Source organism: Empidonax traillii, unplaced genomic scaffold (genome assembly GCF_003031625.1).
Source record: "Empidonax traillii isolate 1590-97213 ecotype Southwest subspecies unplaced genomic scaffold, ASM303162v1 scaffold671:size839176, whole genome shotgun sequence".
In the NCBI taxonomy this organism is placed as follows: Eukaryota; Metazoa; Chordata; class Aves; order Passeriformes; family Tyrannidae; genus Empidonax; species Empidonax traillii.
The window spans coordinates 501,139-512,351 of NW_020955864.1; positions in this window are offsets into that span (position 1 = coordinate 501,139).

The following is an 11,213-nucleotide window of genomic DNA, read 5'->3' on the forward strand; positions in this document are numbered from 1 at the left end:
TCTGCTAGCAAAGAGAGACACACAAGCTCTGCTCTCTCACAGCTGCTTTATCTTGTTGTTATTTTTATATTCTAAACCAAATAACATTTTTAGATTTTCCCTCTGATGAGGAAAGCAGGAGGAGATAACAGCTTCGGATGAAAGAGACCAGCAGCAAGTCTTTTCTGTGACAGCTTTGACTCCAGTTTTACATCTACAGCAGAACCCTTAATGTTCTTAAATACAGCAATACTTGGATATTATGACTGGAGTGTCCCTTTTCCACATGGAATTGCAGCTGGCTGAGATTCAAACTGGGATTATCCCGACACTGAACTGGATAGATTATGAGGCATCTCCCCAGCAACATCAGTCTCTAGAGACTTCTGTTCTCCCATGTGAAGCCCAGCAGCCTGACTAGTCCCCAGATGAGCGGTCACGCTGCCGGCAGCCCCTCCAGGCCTGTAAGGGCTCTCCCTCGCAGTCCTACTGCTCGTTCTGCCTCCGTCTGAGGAGGAACTGCTCAACCGCTTGTCCCTGAAGGGTTTCTACATCCCGAAAGGGATGATCCGGGGCGAGAGCCGGAGGAGGCAGGAGCCCTGCTAGTGCCGTGCGGGACCCGAGGCGGGCGAGGGGCTGCTGCCACTGCCCACCCTGTTGTGGCTCTGCCCCTCGGCCGCTCCTGCCCGGGCACCAGCTCACCACAGGGAGGGAGCTGCGATTCCCCCCTAGCGAAGAGGAAACCTACTGCTGTTTCCCCTCCGCTGTCCACGATCCCCAACAAGCCACATGCTCCCTAATAAAGTTTCACGTGAACGCTCCCGCGGTCACCCCGTCCCAAGGCTTCAGCCTCCCCCACGGACGCCCCGGGGCTCCGGGAAGGACGCAGCGGTGGGAAGACTAAGCCAGGCGAAGAGCCGCCACCCCCTCTCACGGAATTCGGGAGAAAGGCGCCCCGAGGGGTCGGCTGTCCCCCCTCCCTGCTGCAGCTCGGAGCCCGCAGAGCCATCGGCGTTCCAGGGGCGGCGTTCCGCCTCGCCCCCGCCAGTTGGGGCTCAGCCCCGGGGAGGCCGAGTCGGCTGCTGCCCCACAGAGATGCACCTCCCCACGGGCATCCCCGCGGCCGTGACGGCTGTGGAGCGGCGGGAGGCGGCGGGCGGAGCGCAGGTAGCGGAGTCAGGGCCGGCCTGGCAGCATCCTTGTCAGCCTCTCACAATCACCGCGTGTGCCTCCCTGCCTCCCTCCCGCGGGGCAGTGGGAGATGCGGTCGGGGCATCCGGCGTGTACTCAGAGCCGCCTTACAAAAGGCAGGGAAACGGCCCGGGAAATCATCTGGAATTTTAGCTAATTTATGCTGAAATTGGTGGAAAAGTGTTGAGGTCAAAATCAAATATCCTCTCCATTTTTCAGTGGACTTGGTTTACTTTTTAATCAGATTATTAGTTCACAAAAACTGTTTAAAACAGTGCCTTTTGGCTGGTTTGAGAGCAGGATTTCCAGTTTTGTGCTATAAACTTTTCCCGTACACCTACAGCTGCCACCCTTTTGAAGACACTGAGGTGCTCTGCCAATCCTTGGGGCCATGCTGTGTCCTTGACATCTCACAGGCCTTGATACAAGTCCATATGGATCCAGATCCAACCTCATGGCCAAACTGCCCCACGTTAATTTTGTACCCTCTTACATTATCCCTTGTGGGGTTGGTGAAGGGTCTGGAACACAAGTCTTATGAGGAGCAGCTGAGGAAGCTGAGATTGTTTCACTTGGAGGCTCAGGGGTGACCTTATCACTCTCTGCAACTACCTGAAAGGAGATGGTAGGCAGGGAGGAGTTGGCCTCTTCTCCCAGGCAACTAGTGATAGAGAGCAAGGGGACATAGTCTTCAGCTGAGCCAGGGGAGGTTCAGGTTGGGCATGAGGAGGGATTTCATCACAGAAAGGGTGATTAGATATTGGAATGGGCTGCCCAGGGAGGTGGTGGAGTCACCGTCTCTGGAGGTGTTTAAAGAAAGATTGGACATGGCACTTAGTGCCTTGGTCTAGTTTACATGGTGGTGTTCAGTTACAGGTTGGACTTGATGGTCTTTTCCAACCTAATTGATTCTGTGATTCTGTGATTGTGTTGTTGTCACCTACAGGCCTGCCATCATCTATGAGCCTGACGGGTAACTTGCAGATACCCCAGGCAAGTGGCATAGTAGCTGTGTGGGAAAGGTTCATAGCACAAAACTGGAAGTTCTGCTCTAAAATCAGACAAAAGGCATGGCTTTTTGTATGTATTTTTTGGGGGGGAGCCAATAGTCTGAATAGAAAATAAAACAGGTCCACTGAAAAATGGAAAGGATGTTCTTTTTGACGTTAACATTTTCCCACTAAATACAGCTTAAATTAGCTAAAATTCCAAATTCTATGCACTTCCAAATTAAAAAAGAAAAAAAAGAAATTTCATTTTAAGATGCGAAACAGGTTATGCTGATAACTCTTATCATCTCTTCGACGCACTTTTCGATGAAGATTAATGGGAACTAATCCTTTTAGCTTGATGTTTTGTTCCAAAAGGAAGCATTGTCTAGTGGAAGAATAATAATCATCATCATAATCATCATCATCATCATCATTATAATGTCACCAGCACTATCTGGCATCACAGGTACCAAGAAATCCTAGTTGTCTCCTGAAATCCCATTGTCTCCAGCATCTATATGTAGCAGTGCTGCAGTTGCTGTTTAGCTGTGTCCTTACATCTCAGTGGGCAGAAAAAGCACACAGCTGCAAAATAAATACTGTTTCCAAAATGTGAGATGGGTGGTGAAAGGGATGGGCTAAGGGGAAACACTTGTCATTTTCTAAGACGAGTCTCCTGACAGTCATGCTAAACTGTATGAGAACAGCTCAGAAACAGCAGCTGGGTCATAAGTGTGCGAAAAAATATGGTAAAAGAAGAGGCCTACTGGGTCCTTCCTGTGTTCATGGCCTTTGGTGATTGGGAAGTGCTTACATTATGAATAGTGTCAGAAGGAAAGTACCTGAGCTGGAGCCAAGGAAAGAGATTGTTGAGGTTGTCCTTCGGTGAAAAGTTTATCACTTGAAATTGTCCTGGATTTCTGTAGAATAAATCACTGCCTCTTGTTGCTGCATAGCACTGGAGGAGCAAAATTACTGCCATTTGCACTCTTAAGAGATCAGGGCATTATCAGCTAAGTAATATGACATCATTCCTGTGTGAACACAGGGTTTAATTTTTTACTCCAAAGTTTGACTGAGCTTGCTCTTTATATGTAAGGCCTTTCAGATCCTGAGAACTTGTCTCTGCCATAAATAAGGAGTCAGAAATGCAGTGTTGTACTCTTTGTTTTGCTTGTCATTCCACTGATGGAATCTTTTGCTTTTTTGACAATTCAGAGCAAACGTGAATCAAATGTGTTAGATATGACAAATGCAGAATTAAAAACAGTCCAGAAACAGAAGTCTATGGACAAAAGGAGTGAATTCCCTAGCCACTGGTATGGATGGACTTTACCTTGTCAATAATTCATCGGTGTTATGGAGAAGAAGTATCCGTAATAAAATGATATGAAAATACCAGTCTTGTTGCTTTATGGACAAATCGACCTAGCCATTCCAACACCTTGAATGAGGGGAGACTGACATGCAAACCATGGTCTACACATCTTTACCCTTCAGGCATGCCGAGGTGATGGCAAGATCAAAGAGGCTTTTGAAATGCCAAGTTCCTAGAAAGGAAATTGGGAAATATAACTCCAGAGTTAGCTGGAGGGGCCAGGGATGAGGGTCATGTTAGAAGGTGTTAACCACTGTATAGAGAAGAGAGACTCTTATCCCAGATGGTGCAGACATTTCATTGTTGAAATACAACTGTGACCAGCCCATGTTATAAGGTAATGAAATCTGTCACAACTTGAACATCAAAAGTGGTCACAGGCTATAAAGGAACGGTGTTTGTGGGAGCAGTAGGGGCAAGAAACATCAGACACTGGGGGCTGTGTCTCTGAGACGCTGTAGTCAAGAGGATCAGAAAGGAGAGGAAGAAAGAGATTGTCTTGCTGACAGCTGCCCCAGGACAGGAGTGGAGGACAAGTAAGATATTGCTTCCTTTGTAATGAATCCAAGATGTACTTCCCTAGCCTGACGTTTGCTGAGTAAACTGAGTTAGTTACTCACTCAGACAAGTCCTTTCAGTCCACCCTGGTTTTCCTATACATTCTTAGTACATTCTGTTTTAATTAGACCAGTTGAGTACTTGATTGTTTGCAAATTTCGTGCAGACTTTTCCTTAGCGGTGCTTCTGTAGAAGAGGAGCTACAGAAAGATGCCTGGAGCCTATCATAGTTGGGATGCTTGGTCAAAGGGGCTTGGACTACGGAGAATTCTCACAGAAGATGGCACTTGCAGAACAGAGGACTGGGAAACACGAAGGAAACAACTGGATGGTCAGATGTATTTCCACTCCTTTTATTTTGCTTTATCTTGGGATTTGAGTACGATGGAAGTCAAATCAGAAAGAGGTATGTCACTCAGCTTTCATGAAAAACAGTGCTGCAAAGCAGAACTGTACTGAAAAGTGCTGAATCCAAACTAACTGCGGGAAAATAGGATAGGGAAGACTAAAAAAGGCAAGTGGCAGAACTAGCCGCGTCCAGCAGAGCGCAGCATCACCCTGAACGAACTGTGCATGAGCACGACGGCTGTGAACCGTTTGCCTTCCGACGAAATATTAGGTGTCAGTTGCAAATACGTCTCCCAGAAAAATAATTACACCTTCCCATTTATGGCTTTTGAATAATACTTAGATGTTCTTAGGTCACTGACTGTTTTTTTCGACATGGATATGTTGGGGATGGAAAGTGGGAAAAAGAATCTGGGACTGGAAGTGGGAGCCAGGAAGATCCAAGCCAGACACACAGGGAGGAGTGGAGTGTTAGCCAAAGAAATAGTGAGTTGACTGGTAGCCTAGTGGTAGGGCAGAACGTCGAAAATAAATAAACTCATAGGACTGAAGAGCAGAGAATGAAATGAGGTGTAGTACAGGCAAAGAAAACGAGATCATTATCTGGAGCCAGAGACTGGGGAAGAAAGAAAACATGCTAGAAGACATGAGACAGGAGGTATCAGAGAGTGAAGGAACAAACAGAAAGCATATTCTATTAACCAGTAAAGTCCATTTCTATGGACATAATATAATATTGCCCAAAGAAGGATGACAACATGCTGTTGTTGTCTGTCATTTTGACAAAAGTCAGCAGAAAGAGGCCAATACTGTGGATTTAGAGGTCCCAAGCCAACTGTGGTACCACGGAGATAATAAGATACTGCCACACGATAGAATTTCTGGGTTTCTTTTTTTTTATTTCATTTAAAAAAAAAAAAACAAAAACACTAGGACACTGCAGACAAAAATGATTTTTTAAAATCTTGTTTAAGTCATAGAGTAAAATCTAGGAAAACCAGCTAATGCCAGCGTTTTATGTGGTCCCCTGTGAAAAGACATTATGATGGGGTCTTGAAGTACATGGCCATCTGCTCTTTCTCCACTCCATTTTCTGTATGAAAAAAGCTTGTTTTGGGGGTGATCAGTTTTGCAGAGTGAAGGAGGGTGCTTTCCCTCCCTTTGTACCTCATTTGTTGCAGAAATACAAAGGGCATAAGACACGAGGCAGAAGTTCATAGAAGAAGGATTGTGTTACAGTTAGAGTCACTAGACAAACCCTGCATAACAGCATTTTACTTTAGCACCTTAGCATTTCCTAGGTTCACCATGATATTTGGGAATTCACATAGTGAAACTTTTTCTAGTGGCTTTCATTTTCTTTTGCTTTTTTGCTTATTTTTGTTTTCTCAGTGGTGATCATGTCATGTGGTGCTTTTCTTGAGGATCAGTGGTCTGCAGTGTGTAGGACTACCAAAAACTACTGAAGCTGTACCGTGCTTGAGATAAGGACTACATCCACCTGAGTACCCTGAAAAGCCATGTCTTAGGAAACTGAGGCTGGGGAAAGTGACACTTCAAATCTTAATTTCTGTATAGCATAACTCCCTGATTTATAAAATGGTGATGACATCTCTATGTTACTCCAGAGGGCTGGTCTAGAAATTAAATAACATTTTAGTAACACTGAGATACAGCAGTGAGGGATTCCCTAGTCCACCTTGCACAGTACATGAATAAGAATTCCAATTGAAAAGTATAGGTTATGATCTTCTCATTAAAATCTGATCATAATACATAGACAAAGTGAAATTATATTGTATGACCAACATTGGTAGTGAGATTTTCTGTAACTTAACATTATTTCACATACTAATCCTAATTTTGTATACCAGTACAGTATGATGCAAGTAATGTGTGTATAAGATGGCATTTGTGGGCTGAAAGTCATGTGTACATCCTGTATGACCTAATTTCAGCCATCTAGGCTTGCTCCAGTCAAAACGGATTTCATTCTAGAGCAGGTGTCCATGACAGGGAGGCTGCCTGTCTCTCCACATCTACTTGCTGGCTGTTTTCTCATAGAAATTTTGTTTAGGAACGAGGTTTGTGGCTTAAAAAATACAATGGTAGTTCACATTGTTAGTGGCAACCAACATACTTTATTAATGGCAGGTGCAACATAAACAAGTACCCAATTTAACAGGTCAGACAAAAATAGAAACAGCTATTTTGTGAATTTGATTTCCAAACTTTTTTTTTCCGATCAAAGAATAAAAGCATAAGTAAAATCCAACTTTGATCTCAAAATTTGTTTTATTTTAGATTTCTGCACTATCTTTTCCAGACTCTTTGCTTCCATCTGATACTTTTCCCTAGCCAGATCTTTGTTTAACAACCTGCTCCATGTACTCTTAATCTGAGCTGTAAGCTCTGGCCCAAAGGCTCTTTTTTTATGTGCTGTCTCAGTAACATCTAAAATCTGAGACACTTCTTGCATTGGAAAACAGCACTTTTGTAGCAGAGGCAATAAATACTTATAATACCAGTATCATAACAGTTTCTGATCAGATAAAAATGAAGTAGTTTATGCCAAAAATCCATGGCTCTCTAGATCTGGGCACTGCATCCAGGACGTCTAAGCAGTACTGGTGAAATGCACTGGTCAAATGCCTATAGTGAACCACGGTGCAGATGCCGTGTGAATGGGAACAGAGACTGAGCAAGTTCAGTTTGCTTTCAGCAGCAGAACAAGGTTCAACCAACCACATGTGGTTGCTGTTCCATTCTAAGGGAAGAAGACTGTTCCTTACCAACTGGAAGGGATGCTGTTAGTCACTGGCTCCTTCCCAATCCAGGTCTACTCTGCTATGGGAAGGAAGGAGCCTTTTTTCTAGAAAGGTTTTTTGCACATTTCTGACTAGCCATGCTGCTTGAGAAGCCTCTGTATAGAGCCCTCAAAAAAAAATTTATGGTCGGTAGGTAGCCACTCACCTTTTCCTATGTCCCTAACCGTGTGCACACAGCAGTTAGTGAATTATTTTCAGTGAAAGCAAAGTGCCTTTTGATGTTATCAAAGTAGTAAATTGCAATACCAGAGGTAAGGGAGTACTTCAGTTAATACCACAAGGCTAACAACAGTTAGTGGTGTCAGCAGACACTGATGCACAGGAAGTCCCACCTGAAGAAGAGGAAGAACCTCTCCACTGTGCAGGTAACCACACACCAGAACAGATTGCCCAGAGAGGTTGTGGAGTCTTCCCTGCTAGAGATATTCAAGAACTGTCTGGATATAATCCTGTGCCATGAGGATGACCCTGCTTGAGCGGGGAGGTTGGACCAGAGGACCCACTGTGGTTCCTTTCAACGTTATCCATTCTGTGAGTCAGTGATAGTGAGAAAAGTAAAAAATAGAGTTGCATCAAAAGGGACTGAGTCTGTTTGGGCTAAGCATTGCGATGAAAATTCATACTTCTAAGACACAGGAGGGTGAGATAAGGGGTGAGGATCCCCACTTCACCAGTATGGAAATGAGAACGATGTCCAAAGGATGTATTAGGGGAAAGAACAGTGTGGAGGATCATTCTGTCTTCTAAGGCATACCTAAGAGCCCACTGCCACAGTCATGACTGTTCCCAATGAGGAATTGTGTCTTGTTCAGCCCTGGAAAAGCAATGACAGCATGTCTCAGAGGTTATGTGAGCTGGGGTGAAATGAAGCCCTGTGTGGAGGTTATGAGCTGTATGAGAAGCCAGTGACATTGTTTATGACCCTGACAGCCATCTGAAGTTAGCTGAGACAGTTCACTGTTCTGGGTTCTCATTTGGGTAATAAGTGGCTGATATTAGTTTAGACTCTCTCAATCACACAGCTAGAAGGATAGCAGAGAAAGACCCTTTCTCTGTCAAGGCTAAAGAGGGAAATTTGGTTATTCCTCTAACACCACCAAGCAAAGAAATGCTGTGAATCATGATTCCTAACAGCTCAGTAGATTGATGAGCCAGACCATTCTGAAATGCTTGTGGTAGACCGTAAGAAATTCCACCTATGCGGGTCATTTACCCAGCAGGCTGGCAGAGTCTGACAGTTCTTAGTCATCTCAGAGCCAGACCCTGAAGAGAGGCCTCCCTTGGCCTCAGTGCCCTGAGATCTTCTAGAAACCAATCAGTGCAGCTGAGTGGCCCAGTCTTGGCCCATTCCAGAATATTTTGAAATCAAGTATTTTGTAATGCCTGTTGTGAGCTGCTAGGCCCTATGACAGAGATGCCAGGAAGAAATACAGTGATAAAAGAAGTCATTTACTGGAAAGCCTCCGAGGACACTCTAGAAATTGCTTCTAGTAACATGCAACCCCTAAAGTTAAGATGTATTAATTATTTTTTGTTCCATGCTGGCCTCCAGAGTAAGACTAAGAGCTGGTTTCCCATACAGCTCTGCTGAGTGACAGAGAAACAACAGAGAGCAACCTACTTTGTAAAGGCAAACAACAACAAAGGAGAGGTTATACCCATGCTCTCTCAAGGTACTGCTGGATGGCTGTGAAATTCATCAGCCAAGGTTTCCAATACTTGTCCATGTCAGAACTAGTCCTATGTGAGAGGTTTGGAGATGGTTAAAGAAACTTCAAAAGAGCCTTTCTGAGATATGCACTAGTACTGAATACGAAGACTGATCTCCACTGTCATGGGATGTGCCACTGACATCCTGAAGCAAGTCTTAACCACTTCTTTCAGAGAAACAGAAGTGCAGAAAGGAAGGAGGCAACTAACAGTTATACATGAAGCCCTTTTATCTCTCTTTAGACCCTTCTCTTCCTCATAGACTTGTTAGACAGGCACTCTCTGATGCTCTCTTGTCTTCTCTAGCTTCAGTTCCAGCAGTCTCAGGTGTATTTGTGTGCATTTTCACAATGTTACTGTTTTACTTAAAGCATCAGTGGCAGGCTGGAGAGGCAGTGATAGGAGCAGGTGGATTAGGTATCCAGTGATATCTTGTTTTAGTAGCACATCTCTTGGCTCAGATATCCTTGCTCTGGGCACCCCACGATGGTTCTGTATTACGCCTTTTTAGCACAAAGCTCATCCCACATATTTTCCCTCTTATTGCCTTAATTAATATCCAAGAAGCTGCTTTCCAGGATAAAGACAGCATCATCAAAGAGCCCTTCCCATGGCAAGAGAAAGCCTATTTATATGTCTGATCACCTTGTAAATGGATGTTGCATGAAATGAGATCTTTACAGAATCAGAATGAGAAGCTTCATGAGGGAGACTTCATGAATGGCCAAGCCCAGCAGGCACAAGAAAGAGAGGAACTCCTCATGAGTGCTCCACTGTCCATCCCTGTTTCATGAGGTGCAGCATTATTTCAGGACACATTTCAGATGCTTCTGCCACACTGTCCCCAGCAAGACTAAATCGTGCCTGTTCCAGGCATGAAGAGTTCTGTAGAGTTTGGGATAGGGCTGGGTTGTACAAGCCAAAGATAATATTGTCTATGCAAGTCCTTTCTGCTTCCTTTGGGGTTTTGCTGTGTTTCTATGTTTGCACACAGCTGTGGTACGCAGAATCAGCATCTATTTAGAAATGTGGACAGTGATTGATGAGGAAAGGAAACAAGGTCAGACCAATGAAATAAATGGTGTTGGCGCACACATACATGTGAATTTGGCCATCCAGAAGCAGAGAGACTAGACAGAGTTATCTTTGTTTCTCACACAGATGACTTCCTAGCAGATTTGAGCCACTTGGTAATGCTGGTGTTGCTATTTGTCTTGCAGGTTAGAGCAGGGCCACTGGATCAGAGTAAAGTGGATGTGCCTGAACTCAGGACAGGCATTCACTTTCAACATGTTACAAGTTGTTTAAACGTACCAAGTCAATGGAGATCTAGTCAATATAGGGAATGCACCCCAAAGAGCAATCCAGCAGACCAGTCATGGCATGAAACACTCATTTGCCCAAATAGAGACATTCAGACACTCAAGACAGTCCCACGAGGCTGGCAAATACGGCACAAGACCTGCACAAGATCCTCCTTTCTGGAGTGAAGACTGGAGACCACTGAACAGCATCATCACCTTTGTTTACATGATGAATCCCAGCTGGTGTGTCTAGGGTGACTGGATCCCTCTCTAAGTGCCAGTGATTGTCCCAACAAGATTTCAGTTGGTCACAGTGAAAACTTAGGCAAAGTAGAGCACAAATAGGCATTTCCTTGAGGACACCTAAATGTGTCTTGGCTTTGAACTGAATCCCAGCCAGGCTGTCAGCACAGACCAGAGGAGGAGGGAAGGACAGTCAAAGAGAGTGTAAAAAGGAGGCAAGGAAGCAAAACTCCAGATTTTGCTAGTGCACAGCTCATGCCGTTGGCGATTCCCTTGGCATGGAGTGGGCAGTGCACAGTGCAGTCTCTCTGGGGAATAACTAGATTCCACACAGCTGTTTTAATTCAAGTCGCCTGTGGGAGCATCGGGACAGTGGAGCATAGCCATCATGGAAGAAAATACAGGTTCATTCACTTTCCAGCCTTCTGAGGGAACAAACAGACCAAATGAGTTCAGATTCCATTCCGTGGACTTCGGGTACCCAGGAAACTGGGGCATGACATCACCCAGCAGAAAAGAGACAGCAGCTTGTACAGCCTCTATAATACTGTAAGAAACTGTCACTTCTCTGCACTTTAGGTAAGCTTCTGTTTCTATGAAAAAAAAAGTGACCTCTTACAACGTGTGATTGTTCAGAAGTGGCAAGGAAGAGTACGAAAGTGACAGCACTTCAAAAACTAAC